Source organism: Manis pentadactyla, chromosome 9 (genome assembly GCF_030020395.1).
Source record: "Manis pentadactyla isolate mManPen7 chromosome 9, mManPen7.hap1, whole genome shotgun sequence".
In the NCBI taxonomy this organism is placed as follows: domain Eukaryota; kingdom Metazoa; phylum Chordata; class Mammalia; order Pholidota; family Manidae; genus Manis; species Manis pentadactyla.
In genome coordinates, this window is record NC_080027.1 from 124,248,113 (window position 1) to 124,262,226 (window position 14,114).

The window sequence follows — 14,114 nt, forward strand, 5'->3', positions numbered from 1 at the left end:
ATCACAGTGAGCCCCTCTCAGAGAACCTGCAATCCACCCAAGGGAACAAACCATCTGGAATTTGAAAATCGATGTAACAATCACTCTGAGCCCCTAATTAGGTGCTCTGTGGACAGCATCCTGGCCGAGGGCTTAGACTGAAGCCAGAGGCTGGTGGGAAGCTACTGGGTGGAATGGGGCCTCTCCTCCCCTGGAGGCCTGTCAGAGAGCCTACCAGGCACAGGCCATCACAGTGATCGTCCCACTGGAGCCCAGTCCAGCAGGGCTGGAGGCCCGGAGTCAGACCACTGGGCTCCCACCCTGAGGAATCCGAACTGGTCCACATTCCTGGGCAAAGAGTATATGGGAGAGCTTTGGAAAACTCAGGCTTGGCCACGGATTCCGGCTTCAGCACCACCGTCTCGGCTCCGGTCTTACCCCGGCCCTCAGTCGCTGATCTTAAGCAGAACTCTGAATGCCGGTCTGGAGCTACTCCGTTCACATCTGCTTCTTACCTCTGCCCTGAACCCAAGACCCAGTCATCAGAGGGCACGGGCACATGGTCTTTGCTCTAAGAGCATTTTCCCAAAGTCAGAGTGGAGGGTGGGCTATGGCCTGGGCTCCATGCTCCCTCCATGGACCCACCCAAAAGTTCCAAATTTCAGGCCAGATGAGCAAACAGGAGCGGCTAGAGGTGTCCTCTTGTACCCAAGAGCCACCAACTCCATCTGGCTGCTCACAGAGGAGCCCTCCAGTTACTTGGCTTTTCTGTTTCAACAACTGTTCCTGCCCAAGGGTCCGACGTTCTTCAACCACGGAGTGAAATAGCTCCTACTGCCTAGAAGAGCTCAAGAAACGTTTGTTGAATGTTCAGGATAATAACAAGAGGATTATGTGCAATAACAAGAAAAAAGTCTAGCAACACTTCATCATTTAAAATTCACATAACTCGCACAGCATTGCTGGTGAAGTAAATGTAATTATCTTCGCGTTTCGCAGAGTAGGGAACTGAGGCTCCGGCAGGCACGGGGACCCGCAGAGGGACTGGAACCAGAGCCGCAGGAAGCCGCCCTGCTCAGAGCCATTGCCTGGGGCTCGGGGTCCCCCTGCTGGCCAGACGGTCGCCTGGGCGTGGGGCGAGGCGCTGGCCAGGGCCACCTGACCCCGCAGCTCCCACTGCCTCCCCTGCCCGCCCCGGGCCGGGCTCCTGAGGCTGGAAGGAGGGGCCCTACCCGGGCTCTCGTTAGGGCGGCTGGCGGGTCCGCCAAGCCGGCCTTCAGGTGAGGCGCTCCACCGGCAGGATGGACCAAACAGGGACACAGACAATGCCCCTGGTCCCCTCCAGGTGCCAGCGAGCCTGACCACCCAGAGGAAATGGAAAGAATCTGGCCCCCTGACAGTCAATGCGAAGGGCTCTGGTCCCTTTTTCCCAGGCAGCCTCCACCCAGCCCACAGGGATGGGACTGCTGCTACCTGGAGAAATCTCCCAAGGAGAGGATTCCCCAGCTTCCTTTACTCTCCACCCCAGCCCACCTAGCTGCTCTCAACTGGACACTGAGAAAGGCTAACTGAGACCCACCCACCTCTTGTTCCTCCTGGAAACGGGGGACTCTGGCTTCCCAAGGGGCTTCTTGTGAATTCAGTCCTCCTTCGAGGTTATGAGTTTGGTCTCTACCGTCAAACAAATTTGGCATCGAATCTCACTTCTGCCCCTTCTTAATGTCTGACTAGAGCACACTATGTAACCAAGAAGCCTGTTCTCTCACCTGTGAAATGGAAGTGATAGTACTTTTCGTAACGGGCTGCTGGGAGCCTTCCCTGACCTAGTCACCAGACTGTGCTCCTACGCCTCCTCTGCGGGGGGACGGGCGGCAGCTGCGTCCCCACTCCGCCCAGGCCCTGACCCAGCCAGAGGGCTAGCACAGCTGTTGGAGTGGCCCAAATGCCTCAGGGTTAGGCTGTGGATGACAGCTGGGGATGGGGGAGGCAGGCGAAGGGACAGAAACTCCCTTCTCTCTCCTCACGTCCACTAGCACGCAGCTTCCTAGCTTTACAGGTCGGCCTGGACCTCTGACCTCGCTCCTGCCCCAGCCCGGAGGATGGACAAGAGGAACCCCACCTCTTTCTCTCCCTCGTCCTCTGCCATCTTGCACCTCCTCCTCTAGAGCCAAACCCACGCACCCAGACCCACCCCTGTGCCCAGGTTCCCTCCCCCGCCCACGTGCTGCCCAGCTGTCACTGTCCCCGAGCTGGGCACTCCGCCTGCCTGCACCACTCATGAATTGCCAGCATTCACACTCTGGCCCCGGAGTTTCCACCTGTTGCCCTCGGTCTGAGCAGGAGGGCTCTGTGGCCCCATCTGTCGTCCTCCATCCGGGACCCAGTGTGAGACACTGAGCTCCAAAACCCCCAACTTCCACCTGCCAGGTGGGGGGTGGGGAGGACTGGCTGAGGCAGGGTCTAAGTGAGGGGCACCCTCACCTCCTTGCTCTCCACCCCAGGCTCACCACGCTGTCTGAAACAACCTGCATTCCAGCACGAGGAAAGCAAAAAGCCCCTGCTTCCCAAAAGGACATTTGCATATTTAATAGCATTCTCTTATTACATTTCATTTATTCATGGCCAGCACCTAAATCAGGGGCTAGTCAGTGTACAATACAAATAGAAAGACACACAGTGGAGACGTTTTTTCAATTAATTTTTTCTCATACAAGCAGTATGTGAATATACTTTCCTTAATTTAAAAAAATGAAATCATTGCAGTTCAGCCTCCAATTTCCTTTGATGAGGCCCCCCAAATCCAGATCCTTTACCCTAAGCAACAGAGGTGACCACTGTTACCAGCTTGGCTCTATATTTGCATAATATATCCACAGAAAATATATGGTACTATCATGTGGGGTTGGGTTTTGCTGTTATTTTTTTACATAAATAATAACTGCAAATATTCTGCAATTAATTCATTTTTTAAAAAGCCTAAATCAGTAAATACAGACCTCCAACAATCTCTTTGACTGCTGCATAGTATTCCTAGCAGGGACCCATCATGGTTTAGGAGGCGGTGTTCCTGTTGATAGATACTCAGGTTTTCTCTTGTTCTCTCCCACTGCTAACATGGTGTCCCCGTCACGGGCTTGAGCCGTCAACCTGGTCCTGTGCTCCTACCCCTTGTGAACAACGTTTTTCATATATACTGTTTTAAGGGTACAAAAATAGCAAAAATGTCCTAAGGAGCATTATTCCTAAGGAGAACAAAGTTTAATAATTTTTTTTTCAAAATTCTGGGTCCCCTAAGATGATCTCTATAGCCATTGGCGAGCAAGTGGCTGCTCTAGGAGAGGGCTGCAGCAGGCAGGCAGACGGAGACACAGAAGAGTACAGAAAGGAGACAGGAGGGACACGTGAGCAGGCAGCGGAAAGAGGAAAGAGAACGTGGCCACCACAGCAGACAGCAGGGAAATGTCCCGCAGAGAGGAAACAGTTAAGTAAACCTTGGCATATCCAGCCAACAGAATGTCATGCAGCCTTTAAAATGATCATTATGCAGACTATGTAGGAGCGTGGAAATGCATCTGATATTAGGTTAAAAAGTAGACTACAAAATTAAAACTACATCATGGCTACAAGTATGCAGAATGATGTGGGCACACAAAGATGGAAGGAATATGGACTAATGAAAATCTGATTTACTATAGTAGCAGAACTGTGGAAGCTCTATTATTATTGCTTATTTCCATTACTATTGCTCTAATGTTGTTTTGGGCAGTATATGATTAACATTAAAGTTACATGGCAACAGGGAGAAGGAAGGAAAGGAAAATGAATTCAAAAAAGAAGAAGAGAGGGAGGGAGAAGGGAATGGTAGAAGAAGTGAGAGGGGACGGCGAGAAGAGAGGTGAGAGGGGGAGGCTGGAGGGGGAGCCCACGTTTGGAGGGCTGGGCCATCATCTTTGGCAGCCATGTCAGCCTTAGTGACTTCTCGCTTTTCTTCCAGGCCCTTTGGGATGAAAACAGTCTTCACTATGCAGATGTGCACCTCCTTCCCCATTTCCTCCAGTATTTTTTAAAGGATTTATGGATACCAAGCACAGGATAATTAAGGACTCAGAGTCTAGTGGGCCAGGAGAGACGGGGGCATAGATATGTGAGCAAACAGTGGCAGTCAATCAACAAATGCTCAATTAGAAGTCTCATCCTCTGAAGGTGGAGGCTGTAGGGTCCCAAAAAGCTCATGAGCAAGGGAGATTGCAGCTGGATCTCAGGGGATGGACAGGAGATTGTCAGGCAGAGAAGACAGGATAGCATCCTAGGTAGAAGACATATGTGCAAAGGCACTCGGGCCTGCACACACACAAGCACACACACACACACACACACACACACACACACACCACATATGCTACCATTTAGTACGGCTAAAATAGGGGTTTAAGAAGAACATAGGCAAGAAGTGAGGCCTTGAATTTATCCCAGGGCCAATGAGAAGCATCAAAATATTTAATCAGAGCAACAGCACAACAGAATTTGTGCTTAGAGGGAGGACCCTTGAGGCAGTGAGGAAAGTGGGGGAGTAAGGCAAAAGGTAGAGAAGGAGCGTCAGTTAGGAGTTTATTTGAGTCCTGATGAGAAAGGGTAAGACCCTACGCAGAGCCGTTAATGGAATGGGGACAGAGAGATTAACTCAGGACATTCTTATGTGGAAATGACAGAACCTTAGTCATTCATTCAGCGACATCTTTGGAGGGTCTGCCATGGCACTGAGTGGTCGGAGATGACAGACAGTCTCTGTCCTAAGAGGGGAAGATGGGCAGGGAGACAGATGGCTACAGATGACGTGAAAAGCACCGTGACAGAGACACAGCAGTGAGGGAGTGGCTGTGAGAGACCAGGAATGGAAAGGGAGGCAGGAGGGTCCCCGGGCCGCAGACGCAGACGCCGAGAGAAGCATGCAGCCGTTGCCAGGAGGGAGCACAGGGCCAGGCCGCTGGGGGCAGGTGGGCTTGGACGTGGCTCCCATTCTTCCTTTGCCCCTTTCCCTACTGAGAAAAGCCAAATGGAACTTAGGCTGCCTGTTGCCTTCCCAATTGAATAAATTAGGTGGAAAGCACCTACAATAGTCCTTGGCACATAGTAAATGCCCAAGAAACATTAACTTACACAAAGAAAACAAGTAAAAAGTGCAGAAACATGAAAGCAAGAGTCATATTTATCAGGGAGCCCCTCTCCATGAGACCAGGGAGGGACCTGTGTCCCCCTGGCCCCAAAAGAAAGCACACCAGAGACTTTTGACAAGACCAGACCACCACGTCTCAAGAGGCTGTTAAATAGAATGTAAACACGCGACAACTGGTCTCATGGCTGGAAGATGGGGATCCCACAAAGGAAAGGAAGGAGGGCAGCGAGGGGCTCCAGGGCCTCGTTCCCAAGGAGAGGAGCGTGCATCACGTCCCATGTTTGAGGGGCAGGCCCTGTGCATTTTGCACATCGCATTCATTTGCATGGGGCCATGGAGGAAGTCACCAGCCTTGTGAATTGCCTTTCTTCTCCTGCTTTAACAATCATCAGTTTACTGGAAGTTTGGGAGAAGAGGGAGCAGAGGAGGGAGGCATTGTTTATGGTGAAGTCATGGAAACTTGGGAGGATTTGCTGAACTGCTTCCCCACCACCAGGAACTGAAAGGCTTTGAAGGGCCTGCTTGTCAGACCCCAGGCGGCTCATGTCTTACTGATGTGACGAGGCTTGTAAACACCCTAACCTTGAACGTGAACCACTGCCCAAGCGCCGGCTGGAGGAAGTGCTCATGCTAAGCCAGAGCTGGACACATGGATGGGGACCGGTCGCCAGCACCGGCCTTCGTTTCTTATTGCTGGACCACTCTGAGCACAGTGAAGTCACAATGGTAAAGAAATACAGTGCTATTTGATGGACATAAAGTCACATTTTAGGAGAAATTCTCAGATTTTGATAAATATGAATCTTGCTTTGAGTTTCTGTATTTTTTACATTTTTGAATTTAACATCTATTGGTGTTCATATGGGCCAAGCACTGTTCTTGGGGTTTTACATGGACTGATTCATACAAGCCTCACAACAAACCTGTGGGATAATTTCCAGTGTTATTATTTTCATTTCACAAATACTAAAACTGAGGCACCAAGAGGTCAAGAAGCAAAGACTTCTCAGCGGCTCTGGCCCTGGTAGTCTGACATCCATGCTTTTAGCCACTGTGTGAATGTGAGGCTGTGTCTAGCATATCGGGCATTACACCAGCAGGTCTATCAGTGGGGTTTCATTTCCAGGGAACTCATTACAGTGAAAGTGAATTATGCTCACCAGGAAGACTCAATTTTCCTAGGATTATGTGAATGCACTGGATAGATCCCAGAACCTGAAATGTTCTATGGTGTCTATCTCTAAGCAATGTTTGGATCCATTTGCTTTTTTTTTCATGAAACAACTGAGACTAAAGCTGAAAAACATTACTAGTGATGTAAACCAGGGGCCTGTGCTGACATGTACCCTGTTGAACGCTGCTCTGTGGCTCCATTTGCTAATCACCAGTTCTCAGGAACGGGATCGATGTTCTAAAATTGACCCACATCCAGCAAGAGCCTATAGAAGGGCACTTTTGTAGTTTCTGGATGGCAAAGGACACCATCAGCAGGACAAAAAGGCATCCTACAGTATGGGAGAGTATATTTGTAGAAGACATGTCCGACAAGGGGTTAACATCCAAAATATATAAAGAACTTACACACCTCAATGCCCAAAAAGCAAATAACCTGACTAACAACTGGGCAGAGGATATGAAGAGACAGTTCTCCAAAGAAATTCAGATGGCCAACAGACACATGAAAAGATGCTCCACATCACTAATCAGCAGGGAAATGCAAATTAAAACCACAATGAGATATCACCTCACACCAGTAAGGATGCCCAGCATCGAAAAGACTAAGAACAACAAATGCTGGTGAGGATGCGGAGAAAGGGGAACCCTCCTACACTGCTGGTGGGACTGTAAGCTAGTTCAACCATTGTGGAAAGCAGTATGGAGGTTCCTCAAAAAACTAAAAATAGAAATACCATCTGACCCGGGAATCCCACTCCTTGGAATTTACCCAAAGAATACAACTTCTCAGATTCAAAAAGACATATGCACCCCTATGTTTATAGCAGCACTTTTTACAACAGCCAAGATATGGAAGCAACCTAAGTGTCTGTGAGCAGATGAATAGATAAAGAAGATGTGGTACATATACACAATGGAATACTATTCAGCCATAAGAAAGAAACAAATCCTACCATTTGCAACAACATGGATGGAGCTGGAGGACATTACGCTCAATGAAATAAGCCAGGCAGAGAAAGACAAATGATTTCCCTCATTTGTGGAGTATAACAATGAAGCAAAACTGAAGGAACAAAATAGCAGCAGACTCAGAGACTCCAAGAATGAACTAGTGGTTACCAAAGGGGAGGGGTGTGGGAGGGCGGGTGGGGAGGGAGGGAGAAGGGGACTGGGGGTACTATGTTTAGTACACATGGTGTGAGGGGATCACAGGGAGAACAGTGTATCACAGAGTAGGGACACAGTGGATCTCTAGCAACTTGCTGCACTGATGGACACTGACTGTATTGGGGTGGGGTGGGGACTTGATAATATGGGTGAATGTAGTAACCACATTGTTTTTTCATGTAAAACCTTCATAAGAGTGTATATCAATAATACCTTAATACAAATTTTTTTAAGTGCACTTTTGTATAAACGATATTGATCTAATTTGTACTACTTTTGTGTTACTGTTAAGAATCCAAACATTTGTTCATCTAGCTTCACTATTAACTTTTCAAGGTTATGGACTTTAGTTTCTAAGGTACACAGTAGAGTAGTTTACTTATTGATCCTCTCCCTAAAGGCAACTAAAAATATTGGACATAATAATTAAAACCTCTTTTTACATGTATCGATGGACTGGACAAGAATGAAAGGTAAATTTGGAAGCCTAAAATCATGTGAAAACAGGAGCCCAGAGAGATGAGCCTCACACTGACATCAGGAAAGGACGTGCTTGGGGCCTCAGGACTGTTGGTAAAGTTCTATTTCTAGGGTGATTACTTGGCATTTATTTTTTAATACATTGGTAAGCTGTACATTTATAGCTTTGCACTTTTCTGAATTGTTACATTTTCCCAATCTAAATGGTATTTTTTAAAACAAAGTGGACAGGTCTTACAGCAGATTAGACAAAGCTGGCATAAGAATATTGTACTGGAAGACAGATCTGAAGAAATTACCCAGAATGCAGTTCAGAGAGTCAAGGAGATGGAAAATATGAAAACTAAAATTGGAATACTAGACGACATGAGAGAAAGAAGGAGCAGAAGCGATATAGCAAGAGTTAATGGCTGAAATTTTCTCAGAACTGGTAACCACTACCTTGGGAAGCCTAGCTAATCATGAGCACTACAAATGAAAAATTATCCACACCCTGACTGCATCCTGAAACTTTCAGAATGTCTGAAAAAAATTTTTCAATATTGAAAGTCAGAACACAGTTGAATAATATCTTTCATATGCTAAAGGAAAAATAACTCTTATCCTTATTCTTATATATTTTTATTATGTGACAAATCCTAGAATTGTTATACTTAGTGAAAATATCATTCATGAAAGCAAGAGAGATAAAACATTCAATATCTCATGGATTAAAGAGTAAATTATAGTGGGAATTAAAAATATTTAGAAAAGCTTAAGAACAAAAACACTATGTGTCACAGTTGTGAAATAAAATTATAATGGTATTGTAGAAGGAAATAATTTTAATGCTTATACTGGAAAATAAAAAGACTGAAAATTAATGGGTTAAGCATTCAACTTGAGAAAGTCAAGAAAAGAAAAAGATTAATTTCAAAGGAAGTAGAAGGCAGAAAACAATAGATAGAAACCAGAACTAATAGAATAGAAAATAAAGAGGATAAAAAATGCCAGAAGTTAGTGTATATCAACTATACTGCAATTTTTTAAAAAACCCAAAAAGTTAGTTTTTTAAAAGTCTAATGAAATTGATACAATTCTGGCAAGAATGATCAGGTAAAGAAAAGAAGGCACACAGAAATATTAGGAATGAAAAGAGGGACAAAATTACATAGGCTACAGAGATTTTTTTCTAAATAACAGGATGGCATTAAGAAAAGATTTTGTACCAAAAATGTTTGAAACTTCAGATGAAATGAAAAACAATCCTAGAAAAATATCACTTACCAAAGCTAACTCAAAAAGAATACTGAATAGTCTTGTACTCAATAAGGAAATTGAGCCAGTATTTTCTATCAAAAAATAAATAAATAAATCGTTTCAATCTCACAAAAACTCTTCCAGAAGTATAAAAAAAGAAAAATCCTCAATGCATTTTATGAACCTAGCATAACCTTAATACCAAAACCAGATGAAAAAAGTGTGAGAAAGGTATGAAAAAAGTATTACAGGCCATTCTACTCATGAATATACATGCAAAATCTAAACAAAATATTAGCAAACCACATACAGCAATACATAAGAATGTATGACATCTTGACCAAGATGGGTTTATTCAAGGCAAGTTGCTCTATTACTTTTTAAAAATCGATTAATGTAATTCACCACATTAACAAATTAAAAGGACAAAAAATCATGTCTCTAGCTATGAAAAAAGCATTTGATTAGTTATAAATTCATTAGCAAATGACAAGCAGAAAGAAATTGACAACAGCTCTTAAAAACGCACAGCAACCATTATAATTGATAGTGAATCCTTGAAATCTGCCTTACAAGTTCAGGAACAAGAAAACACATTGTCACCACTTCACGTGGACAGGAGGGGACGGAGGAAAGGAGGGAAGAAGGAAAGTTACAAGACTTGATAAGGAGGAACCGCAATTATTATTTTACACAGATGATAAGATTATGTGAAAATCCTAAGGAATCCACAGATAAATGACAAAAATACACAGAAGCATTTTACAAGGTTATTGGACAAAAAAAATCAATATAAAAAATTTATTTCACTTCATCAATTTCATGTCTGAACAGGCAAAAACAGAAAAAACTTTTGAAACTATGGTCATTCAAAATAACATCAAAATATAAACTAACTAGGAATAAATATAACAAAGAATTGCACGATTTTATGAAGAAATATTTAAAACTATTGAAAAACATTAAAGGGAAATTACTGTTTTATATAATAAACATTTATGCAAATCTACTGCATGTCGAGTGACTCTAATGCTTTACAATGATTAACCTACAAAACTCTCATAACCACCACTACGAAAAAGGCATTATTATTATAATCATCCCATTTATAGGTGAGGAAACTAAAAACTATCACAAGGTCACAAATCTACTGGGATTTGAACTCAGGCAGCTTGGCTGTAGAAGCCATGCTTTTAATCTTATATTGTGTTACCTTTCTTAGTGAATTAAATAAATGGAGAGAGATATCCTATTTATGGTTTGCAATACAAAAAATTACATAGATGTCAGTTTACTCCAAAACTAATCAATAGTTTCAATGCAATTCTGATCAAAATCCCAGGGGATGCCATAGTGGTTCAGGCGCAGCATCTGTCCAGATTTTAAGGTTAACTTGCTGTGCAGGGGCAAGTCAGATCACTTCTGTGACCCATGTAGAAGTCAAGGACTAAGCTGCCCTATTTATGAAGTACCTACGTACTATATTCCAGTCACTGCTCTAGAAATTAGGATAGAGTGATGAACAAGATAGACAAGGCCCCTGTTCTCATTGACTTTTTAATCTAGGGGGGACTTTTGCTTCTACCTATGGGGAAAAAAAATGGTGTCATATTATTCCTAACACTGAGAACTTCAAAAGCTGGACATAACTGTTTGAAGGCATTAAGCCATAGCAGTCAGGATTTGAAAGGCTGAGACCTAATGAAGAGGATATGTACTCAGCTGAGACCAATGTTCTAAAGATAATTTTCCATCAAGGAGTTTGCCTAAACTGCATATTTGAGGTAATGTTTCAAGAAAACTAACTAGAAATGTTGGCAACACTTATGGTTCAGGAGAGACAACTTAGAGTTCAGGACCACAGGCTTTCACTTTAGATACCAGAAAAACCATATCCCAAAGGTCAGGGTAATATGGAAACAGACAAGTCTCAATTGGATCAAGTTAATCTCATCATAGCCTATCTGCCTGCCAGAAGAAAATTAAATCATTTTCTGGAGGCAGTTAACATTATACAAAACTTATAAAACTTATCAGAAACAATATCCAGCAATCAAAATTGACAGACAACACACAAAAGACTGAAAGCCAAGAGGGGAAGAAAAAAAGACCTTTCCCCCCAAAAGAAAACCCAGGCCCTTAGGAGATTCAGATTTTTTTATTTAAATAAATATGATTTAAAAATAAGTATGATTAATGTATTCAAGAAAATATATTAAAGGATAGCATATTTCAGCAGTGGACTGGAATCCTTCACAACAATTTGAATGGAAATCCTAGGACTGAAAAATACAAGTACCTGAATTAAGAATTCATTCAATGGTAGAATATTACTCAGCCAGAAAAAAAAGAATGAAATCTTGCCTTTCGCAAGAATGTGGATGAACCTAGAAGGTATGAGGCTAAATGAAGTCAGACAGAGAAAGACAAGTGCCATATAATTTCACTTACATGTGGACTCCAAAAAACAAAACAAATGAATAAATAAACAGATCCAAAATAAACTCATAAACACAAAGAACAGACTGGTGGTTGCCATAGGGAAAGGAGGTGAGGGATGGGTGAAATAGATGGACTGGAATAAAGAGATAAAAAGATTCCATTTATAAAATAAGTTAATCATGGGATTTAAGTACAGCATAGAAAATACAATCAATAATATTGTGCTATATTTGTATGTTCACAGATGGTAACTACACTTACCATGGTGAGCATTTAATAATGTATGTAACTGTCAAATCACTGTGTTGTACATCTGAAAGCAATATAACATTGTACATCAACTATAATTCAATTTTTTTAATGAGGAAAAGAATTGATCTGAAAAAAAGTTAAATAGAAAAACAGGATTCATTTGATGGGTCTAATAGCAGATTAGACACAGCAAAAGAGAGGATTGGTAAGATGGAAGATAAATATATAGAAAACATTCAGATTAAAACACATATCCCATAAAAGGGTGGGAAATGTGTGAGACATAAAGTACATAGCTAAAACCCCTATATATGTGTAATTGGAGTGCCAGAAAACAAGGGAAAAGAAATAACACAGATGCAACATTTGAAGAAATACTTCAAATAGAAGTATTCCAAATCCTAGAATAGTCCAAAATGGAGCCACAGAGTTAAGAATATTCATAAGCCACTGCCCCACCATACACAAAAACCCTAGATACATCATCTTAAAACAGGAGAAAACAAAAACAAAGAAGTCTTAAACATAGGCAGAGTAAAACAACACACTGTTGCAAAGGAGCAACTATAACACAATTAGCAAACTTTTCAACAGAAACAGTGAAAGCTAGGAGACAATAGAATAATATCTTTAAAGTGCTGAAAACAAATAATTGCAGGTTTAGAATTTTGTTAACAGCAAAAATAATCTTGGAGTGACATCAGCAAGATGACAAAGGAGACTGTAGCCTGTGTCCCCATACAAAACAACAGACAACTACCCACACAAAGTAAAATAGCCCTGGCAGGGCTCAAGACTCCAGTTAAGAATGTACAGCAACACAGTGGAGCAAAAACAGAGTAACCACACAGACAGATGGCTTAGATCTTGACTAAGCTGAAATGTCTGAAGAGAGCTAGGAATCGAGAAGGGTGGGTCCTTTCGGTATTGGCCATATAGCAGTGACATCACAGTTTCCCCAGGGCGTGCTGTGCAAGGACACTTCCACTAAACGTGAGAAGTAAAATGACAAAACTTCTGGAAGAAAACAGAAAAGAGTATCTTGATGATCTCACAACATGCAAAGATATCTTAAACAGGAACAAAAAGCATTGACGCTAAAAGAAAAGAAGCGAGGATGTCTTGAGAGAGTGAAAAGGGAAACTAGAGAGAAGACGTTTTTAATACTTCTATCGGACAAAGGAATACTACCAAGAATATATCAGGAACTCCTAGAATCAACAAGAACATGATAATCCAAAAGAAAAATGGGAAAATACCTGAACCAGAATTTCACAAATGAAAAACCTGAATGGCCATTAAGTTTCAAAAAAAAAATGCTCAACGTCATTAGTCATCAGGGATATGCAAATTTGAACCACAAGAGATGCTATTCTATTCCCTCCAGATAAACATCTTTAAGTCTGACAATATTGATATTAGTGGAAGTATAAATTGATACAGTCACCTTGGAGAACAATGTTTACATTATCAAGCAAAGTTTAAGATGCATGTAACTCTGTAACCCAGAAATTCCACTTATATACCCTAGAGCAAAGCTTCCATCTACGCATCAGTAACATGAGGAAGACTATCGATAGCAGCATAGTACCCAGTATTGCTAAACTGGGGGGAGAAAATCTTCCCATCAGCAATAGGATTGAAAAGTAATTTATGATGTATTCACCCAAGGGAGTTCTGCACTGTAATGAAAAAAAGGGATGAGCTGGGTTAAATATACACCCAACACAACAAAAAAAGATGGACACTTGGATTCCATTGGTAAGCATTCAAAAACATAAAAATCAAAGAACATGTCATCCAGGGATGGCAATGATAAAACTGTAAAGAAAGGCAAGGGAATTACAAGCACAGAATAAATGACGAGGGTTACCTCAGATCAAGAGTGAATGGATGAGATCAGGAAGGCATTGAAAGACAAGGCTGCCATGCTCTCTCTCTTAAACCCGATGGGGGAATATGAGGGTTTGTGAGTTGTTATTTTTATAATAGTCATAATATAAGTATTACCTTCTGCTTACTGAAATTTGATATATTTAAAACTTTCTGAATCTCACATACAGATGGATTTCTGATCATGCAGCTGAGATGGAGAAAACGTGCTGCTCCTGTGCTAGGTTTCACTAAGGAGTGGACCATGGCCACTGGCATCACCCCTGGGAAGGACCGCAGCCACTGGCATCACCCCTGGGAAGGACCACGGCCA

At 42.5% G+C, this 14,114-nt stretch overlaps 1 protein-coding gene across 1 annotated transcript in view; it reads right to left on the minus strand.

The window, feature by feature from the left end:
* The window catches only part of PPFIA4 (PTPRF interacting protein alpha 4), a 93,230-nt gene that overhangs the window by 7,665 nt on the left and 71,451 nt on the right, over nucleotides 1–14,114 (minus strand). The gene's annotated exons all lie outside the window — the stretch shown is intronic.